Here is a 22,153-nt window from a genome sequence, read left to right as displayed (position 1 = left end):
TGAAATTTGCTCACAAACTGAGCTAATTCAAAAGATATAGAACAATGCTCCGTCGCATGTACACCTGCACACAGCTCACAAACATTGGCTATCTGATTAACTCCATAGTTGGCCAGAGAATCGATTTTCATAGTTATCGCCTTTAGCTGAGCAGTGATAGCCGTAGCTATATCCACCTCCAAAATTCCTGCTACCTTGCCTTGTGGTAGCCTCTGAGTTGAATTCTGATATTTATTTGCAGCCATCATCTCGATCAGCTCATAAGCTTCCTCGTAGCTCTTAGCCCATAAAGTTCCACCTGATGCTGCATCGAGCATAGGTCTTGACTGTGCTCCCAAACCATTATAAAAGCAATTGATCACCATCCAGTCAGGCATTCCATGATGAGGACACTTTCTAAGCATCTCCTTATAGTGCTCCCAAGCTTTACATAAAGATTCACCCGATTGCTGCGCAAATTGAGTAAGAGCATTTCTGATTGCATCGGTCTTTGCCATAGGGAAGAATTTAGTGAGAAACTTTTGAGCAAGATCTTCCAAGTAGTAATAGAACCAGCTGGTAGAGAGTGTAACCAGCCCTTAGGCTTATCCCTCAGAGAGAATGGGAAAAGTCTCAATTTCACAGCATCTTCAAAAACATTACTGAACTTGAAGGTGTCACAGATCTCGACGAAGTCCCTAATATGCATGTTAGGATCTTCTGTTGGAGCACCCCAAAACTGAACTGAGTTCTAGACCATCTGGATCATGCCTGGCTTGATCTTGAAGGTATTAGCCGCGATGGCTGGCCTGACAATACTAGATTGAATGTCATTAATCTTTGGTTGAGAAAAATCCGTCAACGCTTTCGTTGCTGCTGCTGGATCTCCCATTACAATGATTACTTTGTCTTCTTCATTTTCTTTTTCCACTTCTTAAATAATTTCCTTAAGAGATTGAGAATGTGTTCGCATACACGCTCTCTCGAGTACCTGAATCACAAACAAGTAAACCGTGAAAGTAAAAGAATCTGAGTCAGTGAACTTTAACGACCACTAATATCAAGCACATAAACTAAAAATTAACACCGTGTCCCCGGCAACGGCGCCAAAAACTTGTTCGCTGTAATTCAAATGCAAAAATATATGCAAGCATACACGATCACAAGTAGTATAAGATATAAGTCAAGTTCGTTCCCACAGGGACTGGTTTTGGTTAAGTTCAGATTATGCACCTATACAACAATATATGATTATCACTCACTGCTAAGATAAATAACAATTTGAGTTTTGATTTAACTAAGAGATTATACTAAATAGCATTAACTAAGAGAATTATGATTGAATTACTTATATGAGAATAAACATGGGATTCTAACTTCATTAAATACTTCATTCAAAGTTATGTTCTTTAACCCTAGTATGTGATGGTGATGACAACTAATCAGATAACACGAAATTAGTATATGCCAACTTTCGTTATATGTATACCCTACTACTAAGCATCCACAATTAAGATAGAAGATTGTAGACACCAATTATGCTTAGACCCTATATGTGTATAAGATTTGAAAATATAATGGTTAAAGAGCAAGTTATTTGTAACGTCTTGGAAATTACGCTTGTATTATATCATATTTATAATAAATTATGTATATTAATATGTCATTTATGTGTAATTAGCTAGAAAACCCTAACTGTTACGAGCTATGTGTATTCTGTATCGTCGGGGTATTTTTAGGGTATTTTTAGGATATTTTATTTTGAATTTATAGCTTTCGTATCAAAAGTCATCAGACCTGAACTATGATTTTACAGCTGATATTTCAAATAAAATAATGGGCTTTATTTTTCATCAAACGGCTTATACCATCATGTTATTTTGAACATCTAGATATTTTATAAATCCCAATAAAAATCACATTTTTATAAAATTATAGGACTTTCATTATTACCATTTCTTTGTATTTTTGAATTATTCACAATTTTGGGAAATTTTGGCATATATATTGTATATATAAAATATTTAAAAATTAAAATTTAATACTCAAAAATTATAAAATTAGGGGCCAATTAATTTTAATAGATGTATAATTAGGGCCTTAATTTTAATTAGGAGTATTATTTTACCTACTATTAATAGCCTAATTTTATTTTAATTATTATTAATTAATTATAAAAATTCTGAAAAATATGCAAATTCTCTCAAGAACCGGGTCGGGTTTTGAATTCGGGCTGCACAATCAAACATTGATTTTGATCTGATTTCTATACCAAATCAAGTAGTTCGAGTACTCAAATCACAGGTTTTGATCTGTTCTTTCTATTTTTGCCATCAATTTCAAGTTTTAATTTGTTTTTTTTGATTTTCGATTTCTAGGGTTTATACCTGATTTGGTACTTTTTGATTCTGGGGTTATTTGTTGAAATTGATGTTATGAATAGCTTTGCCTGATGATTTCTTATCTATTCTTGTTAGTTAATTTAACAAACGATAGCTGTGAATGATAGTTCAATTCCTAGGCTTTATACTCAATTTTGATTTATACGTTTTTTATTTTGAGAAAGCTAAGGTATATAGGGTGTTAGGTCTTTGATTCTGTGATGAACAAGCTTTGATTGGAGCTATTAAAATCAAGGTTTCATGTACAAATAAAGAAAAATCGATGCTTCGCCGGAGATGAAGTCGGTTTGATCGGAGAAGTTGACTTGAGGGTTATTCCGTGATGTTGTGGTCGGGAATAGATTGCCAGTTAGAATTATTACTAGCTTAAAAACGAATCACACGGTTCCGTTTTTGGCCTAAAAATGGCTCGCTGAAATCTGCTCCGTAGTCTGGTTTCTGGGCAAAATCCGGCCTGTTCTTGACGAACTGGATTTTGACCCGTTTGACCCAATTGGATTACCCGGTTTTGATCCAATTTTGTCAAAGATTGGATTCTGACAAGTGTTTCTGGAAAATTATTTTTACTTTTATTTTTATTAATTATAAAATCAGTTTTATTTATTTTATAAATTGATTAATTAATTATTTAATTAATTGATTTATATTATAAATAATTCTGAAATATTTTCTAAAATCAGATTTATTTATTATTTATTATTTATTAATTATTTAAAAATGATTAATTATTTTGATATTTAATCAATTATTTTCAATAAATCATAATAAATTTATTTTAATTCCAAAAATTATAGAAAAATCATTTTTAATTCTGATTTTTCTCAAATAATTATTAAAAAGTATTTTTAGGGTTTGATAATTAGTAATAATTATTTATATTAAATAATCAATTGATTTATCTGAAATTATTTGATATTAATTGAAGCGTTTATCCAATTCGAGCGAAACGAAAGCCCATTGACTCAGAAAAATGAGCTGTTTTCATTAAAAATAATGTTAAAAGCTAATTTCTTTTAATTGGTTGACTTTTGATATTTATTTAATTATAGGCCTTATCGCGTATAGGGACGAGTCCGATAAATTCCGAAAAATAGGAAACGAATCAGATAATGTTCAGTTAAGCGAGCAGCGAGTCAATTTTGATTCTAAAAAATATTTTAAACCTAATATGACTATGTGGCTTATGTGCTTATGTGTATTATGTGATTAATCGAGTCTTTCTTGTTAATAATTAGTATACGAGTTAATAATACGCGAATGGGTAGACGATAGGAGCTATGTAGAGTCAGTTTGAGACATGCTGAAGATACGAGATGACTAAATAAGTCTATTTCTTTGATAGAAGCAAAGCCAGCAAGGCGAATCGAGCCGGTGATAGACGACAGTGAAGTACTTGGAGTGAATCGCGTGAAAGGCAAGTTTTTCCCCTATTCTAATTTCAGAATAGTGACATTTCTTCATATTCTTATCACACTTGCACTCTTTTGATTCAGATTCATAGACACTGATACACAATTGTTATTCTTTCATTCATATTTCACTTCGATTCCTGATTTCTCATTTTCCATTGAATTCTCTCTTTATGTGCCAATAGTTACACATACATATTGATATATTCTGGTGTTGGGATATATCAAAGCATACCGATTATTCCGGTTGCTCCTCTATGGACTGGATGGTGATGTTTGGGATTAAGTTTATACTTGATCCTAAGGACCGGGACACAACTGGATCCTTGAGATGGGTCGTAGAGCCTGGATACCCGACTGGATCTATATAGTGAGATATAGATCTGCATTGTATCCTAGATGATCAGCAGGGTATAGGTGCGAACTTGTGTCCAGTTTAGTTCATTTGTATTCTCCAATAATGGCATTCGTTCTTTTCTCGCAAGGTTATATCTTTGCAGATGTAACCAGGTTACCGGTTCATTTAAATTACTCTAACATTGTTTGTTAGATATATTTGAGAATGTCATGGATAATATGATTTATATTTAGTTTTCAGATCTTACTTAAACAGAATAAATCAGTGCTTACTGGAAGTCGGGACTAAAGGATATCAGTACTTATAATTATCAGGAGATAATCATCAGAAGATGGATATCAGAACTTAAGTACTGAAGGACGTTCAGATAAGGACAGCAGCTGATTAAAGGAAAGAAATCTGATTGATATATTTTAGGAAGCAGAATTATATTCCATATCAATTAGCGATTATCTTGTAACTGTGTAGTATATAAACACAGACATAGGGTTTACACTATAAGTGTTATCATATTCGAGAAGATTATTCATTGTAACCCTAACAGCTCTCATGATATTTGTTCATCACTGAGAGGTAACAGTTCCATACTGTAACAGAGTTTATTATTTCAATAAAGTTTGTTTTCTGTTACTTGAGTTATTAAAGTTCGATTTTATTGTACTTTACATTGTATTCACCCCCTCTACAGTGTGTGTGTGACCTAACAAGTGGTATCAGAGCCTATCTGTTAACGCACAAACAGTTTAAGATCCAAACACAATCATGTCTGACACAGAAACTCCAACTAAGCCCACCAAAACTGAAGAACCTCCAAAGACACAAATTCAAAGTCGGTATGAGACCATCAGAGTTCCCATACTGAGACCATCTGAATATGCCATATGGAAGGTGAGGATGACCATGTTTCTGGAAGCTACAGATCCAGAATATCTCGATAGAATCAAGGAAGGACCTCACAAACCAACCAAGCTCGCTGTTGCAGTTGCAGGTGAAGCAGCAAAGATTGTACCAAAGGAGAAGAGTGATTATACTGCTGAAGATATCGCATCAATTGCTAAGGATGCTAAGGTACGACACTTACTGCATAGTGCCATTGATAATGTAATGTCAAACAGGGTAATTAACTGCAAGACTGCAAAGGAGATATGGGATGCTCTGGAAACATGGTGTCAGGGAACTGATACAATTAAGAAGAACAGGAAGACAATACTCACTCAAGAGTATGAACACTTTGACTCAAAGGCTAATGAGTCATTGACTGATTTATATGATAGATTTGTCAAACTCTTGAATGTTTTGTCACTGGTTAATAAGGAGTATGATCTTGAAGATTCAAATCTTAAAATCCTGTTAGCTCTTCCTGAATGCTGGGATTTGAAGGCAACAACAATAAGAGACAACTACAATCTTGATGAAACAACTCTTGATGAAAATTATGGAATGCTCAAGACTCATGAACTTGAGATGGAACAAAGAAGCAAGAGGAAAGGAGGAAAGTCAAGGACAGTTGCTCTTAAGGCTGAAGAAGAATCCCCCAAGGTAGATACCTCAAGGAAAGACAAGGGTAAAGCTCTTTTCACAAAGTCTGATACTGAGTCATCAAGTTCTGAAAGTGATGATGACTCAGAATCTGAAAGCTTGCCTGAGACTGATGCTGATGAGGAGATGATGAAGCTGTGTGCTCTTATGGTGAAAGGGATCACAAAGATTGCATACAGGAAGTTCAGGAAGGGAAAGAAGTTTTCCAGGAAAGGCACAAGTTCTGATAAGAAGAATTTCAGAAAATCTGAGGGCAGAGGAGGAAAGTCTGACAGAGGAGATTACACCAGTGTCAAATGCTATAACTGTGGTGAGAAAGGCCACATATCTCCTGATTGCAAGAAAGTGAAGAGTGACAAAGGCAAGGCTCTTGTCACAAAAAAGAAAAACTGGACAGACACCTCAGACTCTGAAAGTGAGGAGAATTATGCTTTGATGGCAAATGCTGATAAAGCAAGTGCTGAAAGCAGTTCTGAAGCTGCTGAATCAAAGGTACCTCATACTACTTATGCTTTTCATACTGATGATATTAATGAGTTGAGAAGATATCTTAAAACCATGTTTGTTAGTTATAGAGATCAAACTTTAACATGTGAAAGATTAACTTCTGAAAATCTTGCTTTTAAGAAAAGAAATGATTTCTTAGAAAAAGAGTTAGTTATGTTCCATCAAACTCAGAAAGATAGAGATGATGCTTTTTATGTTAGGGATGAAGTGATAAAAATGAATGAATCTCTAAAAACTGAGTTAGAAAAGGAAAGAGAGGTTATCAGGACTTGGACTAACTCTGGCAGAACAACTCAAAATTTGCTAAGTAGTGAAAACTGGAAAGAGGGCTTAGGTTATGGAGAGGATAAGAATGATAAAGGAACTGTAGAAATTAAGCCTGTTGTTAAGCAAAAGCCAAAGTTAAAACCTGTTAAGTTTGTAACTGTAAAGTCTGATAATGAGAAATCAGATGTTAAAAAGGGATTAACTTCTGACAAACTAAAACAGGAAAAGACAGCTGAAGTAAACATAGGCTTAATGACTAAGAAGTAGTTTAAGCATAAGCTGAAAGATGTTAAGAACGCAAACAAGGTAAAATCACCTAGGAAAAATAGGAATGGAAAGGAAGGTGTGAATAAAAGCAATGATTATAAACCTGTTCCTAAAGCTCCTAGGAAAACATGTCATAACTGTGGAAGTTCTAACCATCTGGCTTCTTTTTACAGGAAGAATAAGAACATAAACTCCTTACCTTCAAAGTCAGGAGTTAAGAGTCAGTCTGTTAGATATAAGCCACAAAATCCTTGTTTTCATTATGGTAGTTTATGGCATTCCATTTATACTTGTAAGGAATATCATAGTTTGTACTATGATTATTATCAAATAAAACCTTCTTTAAAGAAAGTTTCCATTGTTCCTTCTAGTGTAAATTCTGATTCAAAGTCTGATAGTGTAAATTCTGATAAGAAAAATGTTAACATAAACTCTGATGCTAAATCCACTGCAAATGTTAACAAACTTGATAAGACCAAAGGATCCAAGCAAGTCTGGGTCCTAAAAACTAATCATTAGTGGTCTTTGTGATTGCAGGGCAACAAGAAAAACATCCTAGTTCTGGACAGTGGATGTTCAGGACATATGACTGGAAATAAAGCCCCGCTATCAGACTTTGTGGAGAAAGCTGGCCCAAGTGTTTCTTATGGAGATGGCAACATTGGATAAACATTGGGATATGGCAATATCAATCTTGGGAATGTCATCATTAATAAAGTAGCTCTGGTCTCAGGACTTAAACACAATCTGCTGAGTATAAGTCAAATCTGTGACAGAGGTTATCATGTTGATTTCTTTGAAGAACACTGTGAAGTTATGAGTAAATCTACAGGCAAAGTTGTTCTGAAAGGATACAGGCGTGGTAACATTTATGAAGCTAAGATTTCAACAAGTACTGATGGTTCTGCAATCTGTCTGATGAGTAGAGCATCAATTGAAGAAAGCTGGAATTGGCACAAGAAACATTTAAATTTCAACAATATAAATGAGTTGGTCAAGAAAGATCTTGTGAGAGGACTGCCAAAGTCAGTATTTGCTCCTGATGGCCTTTGTGATTCTTGTCACAAGGGCAAACAAAGAAAATCCTCATTCAAGAGCAAAACTGAATCATCAATTCTTGAGCCTTATCACCTACTACATGTTGATCTATTTGGTCTAGTGAATGTCATGTCTATTGCAAAGAAGAAATATGCCTTCGTCATAGTAGATGAGTTCACCAGATACACATGGGTGTATTTCTTGCACACAAAAAGTGAAATTGCATCTCTCTTGATTGATCATGTCAAACAACTGGATAAATTGGTCAAAGATTCTGTGAAGATAATAAGGAGTGATAATGGCACTGAGTTCAAGAATTTAATAATGGAAGAGTTCTGCAAAAACCATGGAATCAAGCAGGAATTCTCTGCTCCTGGAACTCCACAGCGAAATGGAGTTGTTGAAAGGAAGAATTGAACTCTCATTGAAGCTGCACGTACAATGCTTGAAGAAGCAAAGCTTCCAACCTATTTCTGGGCTGAAGCTGTGCAGACTACTTGTTTTACTCAAAATGCAAGACTCATTAACAAGCAAGGAAAGACACCATATGAGATGGTGAAGAAAAAGAAGCCAAATCTGAAGTATTTTCATGTATTCGGATGCAAGTGTTTTGTTCTTAAGACTCATCCTGAACAGCTATCCAAATTTGATCTAAAAGCTGATGAAGGAATCTTTGTTGGATATCCACTTTCCACAAAAGCCTTCAGAGTCTATAACTTGATAACAAGAGTGGTCATGGAGTCTATCAATGTCTCTTTTGATGACAAGAAGATTAATGGACTTGAAGATTTTATTGATCATGATCAGCTGAGATTTGAAAATGAAGACTCAAATTCTGATACTGATAATCCTGACAATCTAAGTCATGATACTGCAAACTCTGATGGATTAAACTCTGATGTTATTGAAACTGTGGTGACTACGCCAAAGGAAGATGCACCTATGCAGGGGGAGCATACTCAAGATCTTACCACATCTCAAGAAGCATCAGAACATACATCTGGTTCTCTAAGTTCTGATTCGTCAAGTTCTGATAAGCCAAGTTCTGATAGTTCTGAAAATCTAAATTCTGAAGAATCCAACTCAGAGAGTATAGTTTCAGGGGGAGCATCAGAAAATGAAAATGAAGACAGCATGGATCATAGGGGAGCATCCAATTCTAGAGAAAACCTTCCATCTGCAAGGAAGTGGACTAAATCACATACACCTGATTTAATAATTGGAAATCCTGATGCAGGTATCAGAACTAGAACAGGTACTTCAAATGAATGTCTTTACAATTCTTTTCTTTCTCAGACTGACCCAAAGAAAGTGGAAGAAGCTCTTCAAGATGCTGATTGGGTGCAAGCAATGCAGGACGAGTTAAATGAATTTGAAAGAAACAAAGTCTGGACTCTAGTGCCAAGACCAAAGAATAGATCTGTTGTTTTTACAAAATGGGTATTCAGAAACAAAACTGACAGTGATGGCATAATTACAAGGAATAAGGTAAGGCTGGTTGCAAAAGGATATTCTCAACAGGAGGGAATTGATTATGATGAAACATTTGCACCAGTTGCTAGGTTAGAAGCCATAAGGATATTTTTTGCTTATGCTACTCACAAAAAGTTTACTGTCTTTCAAATGGATGTGAAAAGTGCTTTTATCAATGGAGAATTGGAGGAAGAAGTATATGTTGAACAACCTCCAGGCTTTGTAGATTCCAAATATCCAGATTATGTCTACAGGCTTGATAAAGCACTTTATGGACTTAAGCAAGCTCCTAGAGCATGGTATGAGACTTTATCTCAGTTTCTTCTGGAAAGTGGATTTAACAGAGGAACTATAGACAAAACACTGTTCTACCTCAACCATGGAAAGGACTTACTTCTGGTCCAGATTTATGTTGATGATATCATTTTTGGGTCTACAAATGACAAACTTTGCAAAAAGTTTGCCAAACTGATGCAGTCAAGGTATCAGATGAGTATGATGGGGGAACTTAGCTATTTTCTGGGCGTTCAAGTCAAGCAGGATGAAGAAGGCACTTTTATTTGTCAAACTAAGTACACCAGAAACTTGCTGAAGAAATTTGGAATGCAAGATTGTTCAAGTGCATCCACTCCCATGGCTACTGCAAAAAAACTGGACAAGGATACTGGTAAATCAGTAGATATTACTGATTACAGAGGTATGATTGGCTCTCTACTCTATCTAACTGTTAGTAGACCTGATATCATGTATGCTACCTGTCTTTGTGCAAGATTTCAAGCAGATCCAAGAGAACCTCACTTAACATCTGTGAAAAGAATTTTCAAGTATCTTAAGGGAACAGCTGATCTGGGATTGTGGTATCCCAGAGAATCAGATTTTAAACTAATAGGTTACTCAGATGCAGATTTTGCAGGTTGCAAAATTGACAGGAAAAGCACAAGTGGAAGCTGCCAATTTCTTGGAGGCAGATTGGTTTCTTGGTTTAGCAAGAAATAAAAGTCAATTTCCACATCAACTGCAGAAGCAGAGTACATTGCTGCAGGAAGCTATTGTGCACAGATTCTTTGGATGAAGAATCAGTTACTGGATTATGGGTTAACATATTTCAAAATCCCTATTTACTGTGATAATCAAAGTGATATTGCTATGACAGGTAATCCAGTTCAACACTCTATGACAAAGCACATCAGCATCAGGTACCACTTCATAAGGGAACGTGTGGATGAAGGTACAGTGGAATTGCACTTTGTTCCAACAGATCAACAACTAGCAGATATCTTCACAAAACCACTGTATGAAGCTACTTTTACAAGATTGGTAAATGAACTTGGAATGGTTTCAGGTTCTTTCTCTAAATCTGCTTAGTTTTGTTCTGATGCATCAGACTTTATGATCAGTATTTACAGAAATTACTCTCTTTGTGTATTCTGTGCTTAATTGAAAATTTGCTTAAGTACTGACTGTTGTCTGATGTAAGTTTCTAAACTCTGATAGTGATATGTCTGTTAATGTAACTATTCAACCCTATGAGGATACCTGTGCTAGATGATGACCTAGTAGTCTTCAATAAACTAGGGATCCCATGTTAGAAGTAATTATTTCTGTGGAAATCTATTGACACAGGAAAATTCTGATATTGAGCTTAGTTGAGTTTACTTTGTCTATCTTATTACTAAGTCACAAACTAGAATAATGTTTCTCATCTGTTAAGTTCTGATGCTAGTAAATCTGTTGAATGTACTAAGTGCTGATAAACCTCTCTTATCAAAAGAAAAAGAAAAGAATCAAGGATTAAAATTTAGGTACTCCTTTGAGATCTAGAGTACAAATGTGGAAGGGACGACCCAAGTGCATTTCTGGTATTAAGTAAATATGCATCAGAAAAGCAAAATATTTTCTTGGTGACTTTTCACACTCTATAAATACTGGAGAAATACTCTGATAATAGCATAAATTCTGATAAGCAGTCGTGACTCACTTACACTGAAAAGCCACTGTAAAATGGAATTTAAAAAGATGCACAAAATTAGCACAAAATAGTTGAGGTGGACTCAAGCATGAACTCGTTCAATAGTAGGTTTCAGAATAACGATAGGTTTTTAGTAAAGTTTTAGTTATGCCTTATTTCTAAGATATACTGAAGTGAATCAGACTTTACTCTTTGTCTGATATTTAGCTTAATGCACACACTAAACACTCCATATGAATGATGAAAATAACTGTGGTGATCTATGTTATTTTAGATGAACAATTTATGTGTGACATTGCACAAATTCTGAGGACAAGTTCTGATTGCACGTTCTGATGATTAAGTTCTGAAGAATCTATATCATAATTTGTGCAAGGACTTACTAAGATAGGCATTCATTTTTCGAGTTAAGAAATTATGTTCTGATAAATTTTAAGTTCTGATATAAGTCTAAGTTCTGATATTAAATTCTGATTCTTTACTTGACTTATTTGTGGATAAAATCTAAAAACAGTTTCATTTTAAATCAGACTATGTTTGGGTAGAATATTAACAGTCAATATCATTAGGGATAGTGGTTCACGACACGTACAGTAATTTTTACTTGTTACTTGTGCGCATTAACCCTGACTTACACTTCCAATGACTGTTTTTCATCTTCCCAGTCTAGGGAGATGAGGTAGAATTAATTCTACCTGCCAGCATTAAATTTCTTTGCGTCTCTTGGCCTTCTTTTGCCTATATAAACAACCACTTCACATTAGCCTTCACATCAACTCTTTTATCACAAAACTCATCTCCATTTTCTTAATATCAAAAACACCATGGTCAATTACAATATGTTTTTGAACTATGAAACATTCAACATGGAGCTGAGTTGTAAAGCCTGGCAGCAGAAATGGCACGTCATTGCCATTCTTGATGAGATATGGGACTCAGTTCCCCAGGAGGTACTCACCCACCTCCTGTTCTTCTACATGGATTACCATCGCCATCTGGAGCGATTGGAGGAGGAAAGGCTGGAAGCTCTCCGCCAGCAAGAGCGAATCATCCGACTCGCTATTCTGTTTGTCGAGAGTAGGAAGAAGAAATTATTTATTTTCTTCATCCTATTTTTCTTCATCGTCAGCCTTGCCCTGCTTCTTGAGCTAGGACAAAGGCTATTGATGTTAGGTTTAGCAGCTTAGGTGTAACACCCCCAAATCCGGGGTCGGGGATCCGGGTTGTCACGAGTTTCATTTCCCTTAATAACACCCAATCTTAATAAATAATCAACTACTCTGTACTGTGACCCCACAATAAACACACACACCACAAGTTATGGTCTCAGAGATGAACACTCAAAAAATAACACAAGTCCTTATATTCCACAATTATAAACCGTTACACCTTAAAAAGGTTCTGAATAAATTTACATATTCCTTGCCATTATTACAATTCATATTATACATAAGTCTGGTTCATCAATAGTTGAAAACCTAGCCTATTGGTAGCTCATACCTCAGCTACGGCGGCATCAACGCTTTCAGAAGACTGCGGAACGTTTTCTAACCGCTTGCGAATCGGGAGCTTGGTCATGTTCATCTTTTCTATCTGTTGTTGTGTGATTGAAGAAGAAAGCAAGGGTGAGCAGCAAGCCCACCAAAATAATATGTATAATGATTAACAATATATGAGCCTTCTCATAGTACTCATGAAAGTCTTGGTCAAAAGAAATGAACCAAGTTTGATATCTTAATGCGATGAAGTCGCAAAATATTCAGTATATATACATATATACTTTTCAAAATCTTGGAAGTCCTCTTCCATGCATAATATACACAGAGTTCCAGTTTATAACTTAATAAAAATATCGTTGCAAGGTGATCTCATATATCTACCCTTGTCTCAACGTTTTTCTGAAAATCTTTGATATGCATAAGATAATCATTAACTAGATATAAGTTGAAAATATGAAGTTACAAGATACCCCAATATACTTATATATTTTCCAAATATTACTTGAACTACCACCGTTCAAGTTATAATCAGTTCAAAAGTTCATCACATAGATGAGACTACAAGACAAGATTTGAATAGATTCAATCTTTGAATATCATTATAAATAATGAAGTTACGAGATACTTCATTAAATCCCGATATATATATACAGCTATATATATATATTTCATACACTCCTTGAAAACCTCTGTTATGAAAATTATAAACAGAGTTGCAATATCCAATGAATTTGGAAAGGAGAAAACCTTGGCATAAACCTGATATCTTGCTGATCAAGCAAAGATACCAATAAGTAACCTTTTCTACTAGTAGATGGACGAATTCCCCACTGGTCATCACCCTGGCCGCAATAGGACCTTATGCTGGACTGCCACTCAGCCACTTACGCATTTGATGGACTCCCACTGAGCCACTTACACTTTCATGGACGCCCACTGAGCCCATGTTGCTTATGCCGACTCAAATAGATGAACTTACTTCCCGAATGATGGGCAAGTAATCAAGATGTTTTCTCAAAACAGCAACCTCGTTGCGAATGTAAAATACACCACTGAGCCGGATCCCTCAAGTTTTGAACGAGTATTTAAATCCCCTTTAAAATGAAGATCTTAAATATAAAAATAAGTTTTGGGATCCGCTCTAACTTTTAAAAATCATTTTGAAGACTCGAAAACACTTTAAAGAGTGTTTGGAGTAATGCTGATTTAATGAAATAAATCAGTCCCAATATATTAGAAAATATCTGAATATTAATATTTAAATAATATTCCCATAAAGAATAATCTTTATAAAAATAATTGAAGTACAATTTTTAAAACTTATACTTGAAATGAGTATTAAATAACCAAAGATATACTTATACGAAAGTACTATCTTTATTTGAATAATCAAAGATAAGTTTGATTATCGACACCTTATTCTTTAATAAAATAAAGAACATATCTCAGCAATTAATCGGAGCCATAGATCCTCAAATAAATATTCAAATAATATTCATTAAATAATATAAAATGAGTCATAAGCCCTCGAATGAATATTCAAATAATATTCAATAAATAATATAAAAGAGTCATAAGCCCTCGAATGAATATTCAAATAATATTCAAATAATAAAATAAAAGGAGTCATAAGTCCTCGAATTAATATTCAAAATAATATTCATTTAATAAAATAAAGAAGTCATAAGCCCTCGAATGAATATTCAAAATAATATTCATTAAATAAAATAAAGGAGTCATAAACCCTCGAATGAATATTCGTAATAATAATCATTAAATAAAATAAAGTTATCGAATAAACCTTATTCGATTAATAGTTTTAAAAACTATATCAATATATATATATAAATATATATTATACTCGGGAGCCTCGCCTCCCGGTTTTAGAAAAAGTTCACCTTTTGATCCCCTATACTAAGGGTATACGCAAATACCGCTTATCTCTAGCATAGGTATTATGCAACGAATAAGCATTTGAACCAATAGATATATAAATCAAGAATACGAAACAGGCATGCATATATACCATATCACATGCTACAATATATCGCAAGAATTTGCTAATAACAAATATGCATTTATCACAAAATCATGCATATACACATATACATCACAACAACAGTATAACGGGTAGAAAACTTGCCTGAGCGACTGGGGGTTACAAATGGCTCGGGACGAGTCTGGTAACCTATAAACAACATATAAGTTGGAATTAAACCAAAGTCACTTGTAAATCTATACTTTAACCAAATTAGACTGTAACGCTCGCTTTGCGCTTACTGATTCTCTTAAGTCGCTCGAGTACCCTCGGCTCCACCATTTTTAATAAATTAACCATTACGAGTTTTAAGGCGATTCCTTCGCGAGTGTCTTACCAACTGCCTATTACACTTTAGATAAATGTTTCATACTCCAATTAGTCATTTAAGGTCTTTAACCTATGTTTCAAAGTAAGGTGAGGGGTAATGTTTCATTCGCGAAACGTCGTTACTTAAAACGGCCGTTTCTCCTAAACCGTACATCGGAATCAAACGAACCACATATCAAAACGAAGCTCGTAACATGAACTATCTAAAAATGGCAATGGTTAAAACCTAGCAGGGAGTTCTCGGGTCCTAATGTTATGAACAAAAGCAGTCTAAAGTAAATCGGACATTATGACGGCTATGATTACGCGATTTCCAAATTTTTTACCATTCCAAATCATATCAATCCAACTACCAATCAACAACAACTCAAGATACACATTAATGCTAATGATTTCAGTCATAATAAGCTCAAGGATCTCAATCCAATCATATATTATAACATCTCCAAATTCAACTAAACTACTTAACAATTAAGCTCGAATCATGCTTATCATTCAAATTACTACTCATCCATCCAAACCATCTCCAAACTTCAACATTCAAACTTATTACTAAAGGGTGTAAAGATTTATACCTTTCTTGGAGGGTGGAAAGTTACTAGGAAGCCTTATGGAGCCTCCTACAAGCTTGATCTTTCCAAAGAAATCAAGAACACAAAGTTAGGCTTTGAAGTTTCTAAAAGTCCGATTTAAAGAACTGTAAATATGAGGGTCTTACCATGATTATTTGGAAGAGACTTGTGAACAAGAGTTGTAGGCCATCTCAATACCTTTCCAACGAGCTATAGAACACAACATTTTAGTGAGTATTGAAGGAGATATGGCAGTTTGAAGTTGCTGGGTTTGTTTTAGCCGAGAGCTTTCTTCTTGAAATGGGAAAGTCAACTTTCAATTTGTATTTGTGTTATGATATTTATTGGTTGGTTGCTTCCTTTTGTCTTGGAATTAAATTAAATTTTTACCATGGTGAAAAATGTGTGGCTCACAATCAACCAACCAATCCTTCCCACTTGTCATGCTTAGGTCATCAAGCTTAGGTCATCTGGTTACACTTATCTTCTTCTTGTTGGTTTGATGATATCATCATCCCTAACCTCCTTGATTAACTCCTAATTGCTTGCCTAATGACCGCTGATCTGTTATACGGTTCGCTTAACTTTCGTTCTCGTTTATCGTTTGAGGAATCATATCCGGGATCTTATCACTTGGGTTCCCCTAAACCTTCCTCAATATTTTATATTCCTTTTTATGATCCCCTCTTAAAATCCTTGAATTTAAATCATATTTATCCTATTACCTTATACTCACTTCTTTCTGTATCTGGTGGATTTCTGGGAAAAATCAAAGTGTTCGGAATTGGATTCTGACGATCTTTACATACACTTATATACCATATAGAGTACTAATAAAATCTCAGAATATCAATAACAGAACCCCTACATAGTGTGGCATGAAAAGTTTTCTTATTCAGCATAATCAGCAAAATCACTATTCATAAGGGTTTCAAAAATTCCAAAAATTGGGGTTATTACAGTCTCCCCTCCTTAAAAGGATTCCGTCCCGGAATCAGATAGAAAATGAATAGGGATACTTTCTTAGCATTACACTTTCTAACTCTCAAGTAAATTTTCCCATATTGTGGTTCTTCCATCAAACTCTGAATAGTTTGATAACCCTTCTCCTAAGTACTTGTTCCTTTTTCAATCTATAACCCTTCCTGGTTGCTCCATATAGGTTACGTCTGGTTGCATGTCTATGCGCTCATATGCCCCTATTTATCTGGCATCCGAATTACACTTCCTTAACATTGATACGTGAAACACGTTATGAACTTGCTACAGGTTCGGGGATAGGGCTAGCTCATATGCTAACTTCCCAATACGTCTTAATATCTCCAAGGGTCCAACAAATCGTGGACTTAGCTTTTCTTTCTTTCCGAACCTCATCAATCCTTTCCAAGGCTTTCCAAGGGGATATGTTTCACAACACTAGGTCCCCTACTACATACTCCTTGTCCTTTCATTGTCAAATCAGCATACTTTTTATGTCCATCTTGGGCTACTTCCAGTCGTCTTCTGATTAGATCTATTATATCCTTGGTCCTTTGGACCACTGCAGGTCCGAGCATCTTGCGCTCTACAACTTCATCCTAACATAAGGGAGATCGACATTGTCTTCCCTCAAGGATCTCATAAGGCGACATCTCGATAATGACATATAATCTATTGTCGTAAGAAAACTCAATCCGTGTTAAGTGATCATTCCAATTTCTTTCAAGTCTATTGCACAGAATTTCATCATAGCTTCTAGCACTATAGATTTTGCTTCTCAATACCCATTCTTTTCCAGTTCGTAATCGCTACTACCTTCTGTTCCTAATATTATACTAGTTATACTTTTGCTCGTTAGCGTTCTATAACCTTTTAATAACCACGTCAACCTTAGTATCACGAATGTGTTTCCATTCCAAATACTACCACAACTTTATTACTCCTTTTTCAGCTGTTTCTATTTCCCAAAGTTTGATCAATCATATAGAAGTAAAGGAATTTGTTGAGAGATCACTATGATCATGAACACTTGTTATATCGCATAGTTAGTACAGAAGGTGGCCAGCCTTTAGTACTTGACAAGCAATTAAACAATAGATGGTATCCTACTCAGCTTCTATCACACAGATAGATAGTCATTCGGCAATACCTCCTCTTCTGGAAGGGTTGTTCTTCTCAGTTTATATGAAATGAAAAGAAGAGAAAAGAACGAACTGAAGAGAATTGTATATTTGTAAAAAAAAAATTTATTGCCATAAAATATGTGGCTTGGAATCTACCTCTGAACTATAGAGGTTTATCATAGGAGAACAAAACATATATGTATTTATATCAACATCAAGTATTATAGCATCGTATTTCACATGCCTAAATATTTTTGCTATTCCGTCCATCATTCTATGGACCCATGCTCTTCCTCGAGCTTATAAACAATCACCTTTGAAACTCCCTCGACATCGAAAATCGAATCTGGGATCTCATTCTAGACATCATCGTTACTAGAATTCTATGCTTGCACCGCAATCTTCTTCGTAAAGTAATACGACTCTCTATTCCTAAGAAGGAATAAATATTCAATAGGTAAATAATTGACCTAGTTTTTCTATCAAAGATAACTTATACGTCAACATGACAAGATTAGTGGTACTCAATCTCAACATCCATTCCAATACAACTCTCACGGTTGTAATCAGCTCATTACTCACAGAATCATTGTTGCATTACTATGGTCCACCACTGACCTACTGTCGTCATTCACTTTCCATAAAATCTTAATATCTAACCATACGGAGTCCATACATGTAGTGTAGAATTCTTCTAAGGAGTTAACATAATCACCATTCATAATTCATGAAGAACACTCCTGATCCTGACATACATACATGACATGAAGCATATAAAATTGCAGAAGAGTTTCAATCAAAGCACCGATAACAGGTTAATACCATTCTTAATCATATGCCTTCAATAGAAGACTTAACTCAAAGGTTTGTTTGGTCCTTTTTGAAATATGGTCCTGGCTTATTCTCAAGATAGGACCTTCTAAGATAGATAGCATGCTAATGGCGATTACACGAATTAAACCTTTACCCAACTACTATTACGGTTGAGTATTGCACAGTCATCAGAAGGAATGTCAATCTTCCAAACCATAATACAACCTTCACAGCTTTAACCATCATCACTGTATTCCTTTGGCACAAGAGCCTATAATTATCCTCTTACCTTTAAAGTGTCGGCCACCTCTTTGGCCTTTCCTGATAGTAAAATTTCCTTACAGTCAATGTCATTTTAACCACCTCCAAATAAATTTTCTACCTTATTTCAATCACTAATTTTGTGAAGATGTTTTCCTTAAAATCTGATGAGTAAAAAAAAATATCACCATTTTTCCATAAGTTATTGCCTCAGTCTTTAGAGGTTAATCACTGTCACGACGGACTCTCAATCATACTTAGAACATCTTTTATCCTAGGCCCTAATTGCCCTGAACAATTTCGACCTTTACTGGTTCGATCCATACTTTCTCGTGGTTTAACACGTGCCCCACTTGGCATCATTATAATTACGTCATATTTCCTTTATCAACATTTCTATTCTTGAGAATTTTGAATATTACCGTTCTCCTTGTAAAACCTCTAAGGTTATCCTTGAATCGTTCCTCCTGTATTCCCTAGATACAGGGCATATCAAGATACCATTTATTAATACCAGAATCATTGTCTATATACTTCTGAAGAATTTCTCCACTGATTCTTAAAGGTTGTTATTACCTTAATCCTTTCCAATTCATACTGTCAAAACTCATACTATCCCTATTAAGGGTGAAATGCCAACCTTTATGCATTCCCCTAGGATTTATTTTAAGTTACCGATGTTCTATCCTTAATTCCATCTTTAAAAGGTACATGCATCCTTCCATGGATAATCAAGTCATATATCCCTGATAAGGGTGTCTTATTTAACCATTCCCATCTCGATAGTATATGCTGAATTTCACAATAAAATCTGTATTCAAAATGAGGTCAATCAATATGGCCTCCAAAAGATAACAACGGTTATCCGCTTTTATTGCCTAAATTGGGTAACGATAACAAGGATGTTCTGGAAGATATTGGTCATGTTCAACGTGAACTTCTTCTTAATAATTCCTTATTTACTTTTGTTGTTTATCTCAACAGTCATCTCAATGTTGGGATATCTTTCATACCTGGCGTCTCCCTTTTTGGGTATCAAGCCACCGGTCTTACACTTCATATTCTTGAAGGTCACTTCCTTCATCCAATTTTCCTAATTTCTTATTTCTTGACTCCTCCGTCCATCCGCGTTTCCTTATTAATCAATCGATCTATCTCAAAGTTTCATCGAATACTGTCAACTTCAAGGGAATTAACTATACGTATCGCTTACGCCTTCAAACCTTGAATTTATCTCATGATCAGTCACCATCGCGCTGATGATGACACACTTCTCTATATTTATTGTAAGGGTTTCTTAGGGTTTCCCATACCTAACTCCCTTATCACTTCTCAACTCTATTTCCTTTATATCCCTTTATACTCCTTCCCTTTTCAGTCTTTTATTTTCATTTCCATTACAACCATTACATGAACCAACACAACATAAGCATTGATTTCAAACATCCCGTCATTCTGGATTCGTGTCCTCAGAACGAATCTTGACAACTTTTACAACTTAGATTCATAATTCATCATACTCGTCCGCTTTTGTTCTGGCTCTAAAGCTTTTACACTACCTCCATAACCTTGGGAAGTACTTTCCCGAAAACAATTGTCTGAACTTTAATCAGTTTATTATAACCTCTGGCTCTGTGCCTTTCTTGGCCTGTCACCAACGGGTGGCCTCTCTCTTACGGGGGTAAGTGACAAAAACAGTCTTTTGTGCTTCGTCAATCATTTAGAATCTCAAATAATTCCTATATTTCCTTTAGTCAGGCTCTTGCCTCGACTGGGTCAAACTGTTCCTTGGAACTCTGAGAGCTTAGCGACTTAAAGGTCATGAAAGGATTTCCTACCGCATTGTTTCCTTAAGGTGGTGGTTGGGAATAAAAGTATAAGTTCTGTTTAGACAGGTCCATGAATTTCCATATAGGAGTACCGTCTCGGGTCTCCTTATCTTGCTCGACTTCTATTTTATCAGTATGAAATGTTTCATCCTTCTCCCATACTTGGGGTTATCTTATACGTTAAAATCCTCATTTTCCACTTCATTATGTTATGGGTTCCTTCTATCTTGATGGCGTCCTCCCTGACTATCACATTCAGGGTTTGCCCTAAATCTTATTCCTTGAACTATGACTTTCATCTAGGATCTCATCTTTAAGCTCTTAAACATTTGGAACCCAAATTCTATAGGAATACCTCATTATTCCCTTATCATCTTTCTCGGTATTAATCTCATATCTATTTTTTTGGCTCTCTGCCTTCATTCATCACATTTTCTGGCACAATATGTTCTTTTCCAATAATTCGGACTGTATTGCAATCTCAAACAGCTTTTCGGTACCGGCTCCGGTTACCTTCACTTCTATTTCCATTTTCTTGAAATCTCTTATCAACTCTCCCAAAGAAATTATCATCTTGAGTCTCTCCTTTCTACTAAGGAATTAGCCACCATATTAGCTTTCCCTGGATGATAAAGAACCTCATAACCGTAATCCTTAATTAGCTCTAACCACCTCCTCTGGCGCACGTTGAGATCTTTCTGCGTGAAAATGCACTAGAGCACTTATGGCTTGTGTAATTTTGCACTTCTCTCCATACAAGTAGTGCCTCCAATCTTTAGGGAAAAACTATTGCCATGAGTCCTAGCTCATAGGTGGGGATATCGAATTTTATATTCCCTTAATTGTCTTGACGCGGACGCGATTACCTTGTTGTGCTGTATAAGAAGTACCCTAATTCCTTATGCGAAGTGTCACTACAAATCACAAAATCTCCTTTTTCCATCCGGCAACGCCAATATAGGGGCCGTCACCAACCTTTGCTTCAGTTCTTAAAAGTTGTTCTTGCATTTCTCTGTCTATTCGAACTTCTCAGTCTTATGAGTAAGCCGCGTTAAAGGGGCTACTATCTTTACAAACTTGAACAAACCTCTGGTAGTGACCGACCATGCCTACCTCTGGTAGTCGCTCTAACCATGGTTATCAATTCCACAGTGGTGCTTTAATCATTCTTGTCAGGATCCTCCACGGGATCCTCCTCAGCAACAATCCCTTCTAGGACAACATCCTCAACCGCTACATCCTCAATATGAACATCATCCGGTCCTGCGTTAGGACGCTCTATCAGATCCACAATCCGATCTCCAATTAGTAATAAAACATCATCGCGCTGTCGCTTCTCAACCTCAGGGTTCGGAGTCCCGCTACCATATACGATAATGAACTACGCTTGTATCACGATATTTAAAAGGGTTCCCATAAGGGTTTTAACTGTCAGTACTACGTTAGGTAGTCCGACTATGAACTTGGCAAGAGTTCTTATTTTCTTAGTGAACTTATTATC

General features: G+C 35.5%; 1 non-coding gene across 1 annotated transcript; it reads left to right on the top strand.

Annotated features, from left to right (window-relative positions):
- The first annotated feature begins 375 nt into the window (after nucleotides 1-375).
- Nucleotides 376-482, top strand: LOC141694626 (small nucleolar RNA R71). The gene has a single exon (XR_012563914.1). It is a non-coding gene; the product is annotated as a small nucleolar RNA R71 (small nucleolar RNA).
- The last annotated feature ends 21,671 nt before the right edge of the window (nucleotides 483-22,153 follow it).

Source organism: Apium graveolens, chromosome 10 (assembly GCF_009905375.1).
Source record: "Apium graveolens cultivar Ventura chromosome 10, ASM990537v1, whole genome shotgun sequence".
Lineage (NCBI taxonomy): Eukaryota > Viridiplantae > Streptophyta > Magnoliopsida > Apiales > Apiaceae > Apium > Apium graveolens.
This window is presented reverse-complemented; position numbering and strand designations above follow the sequence as displayed.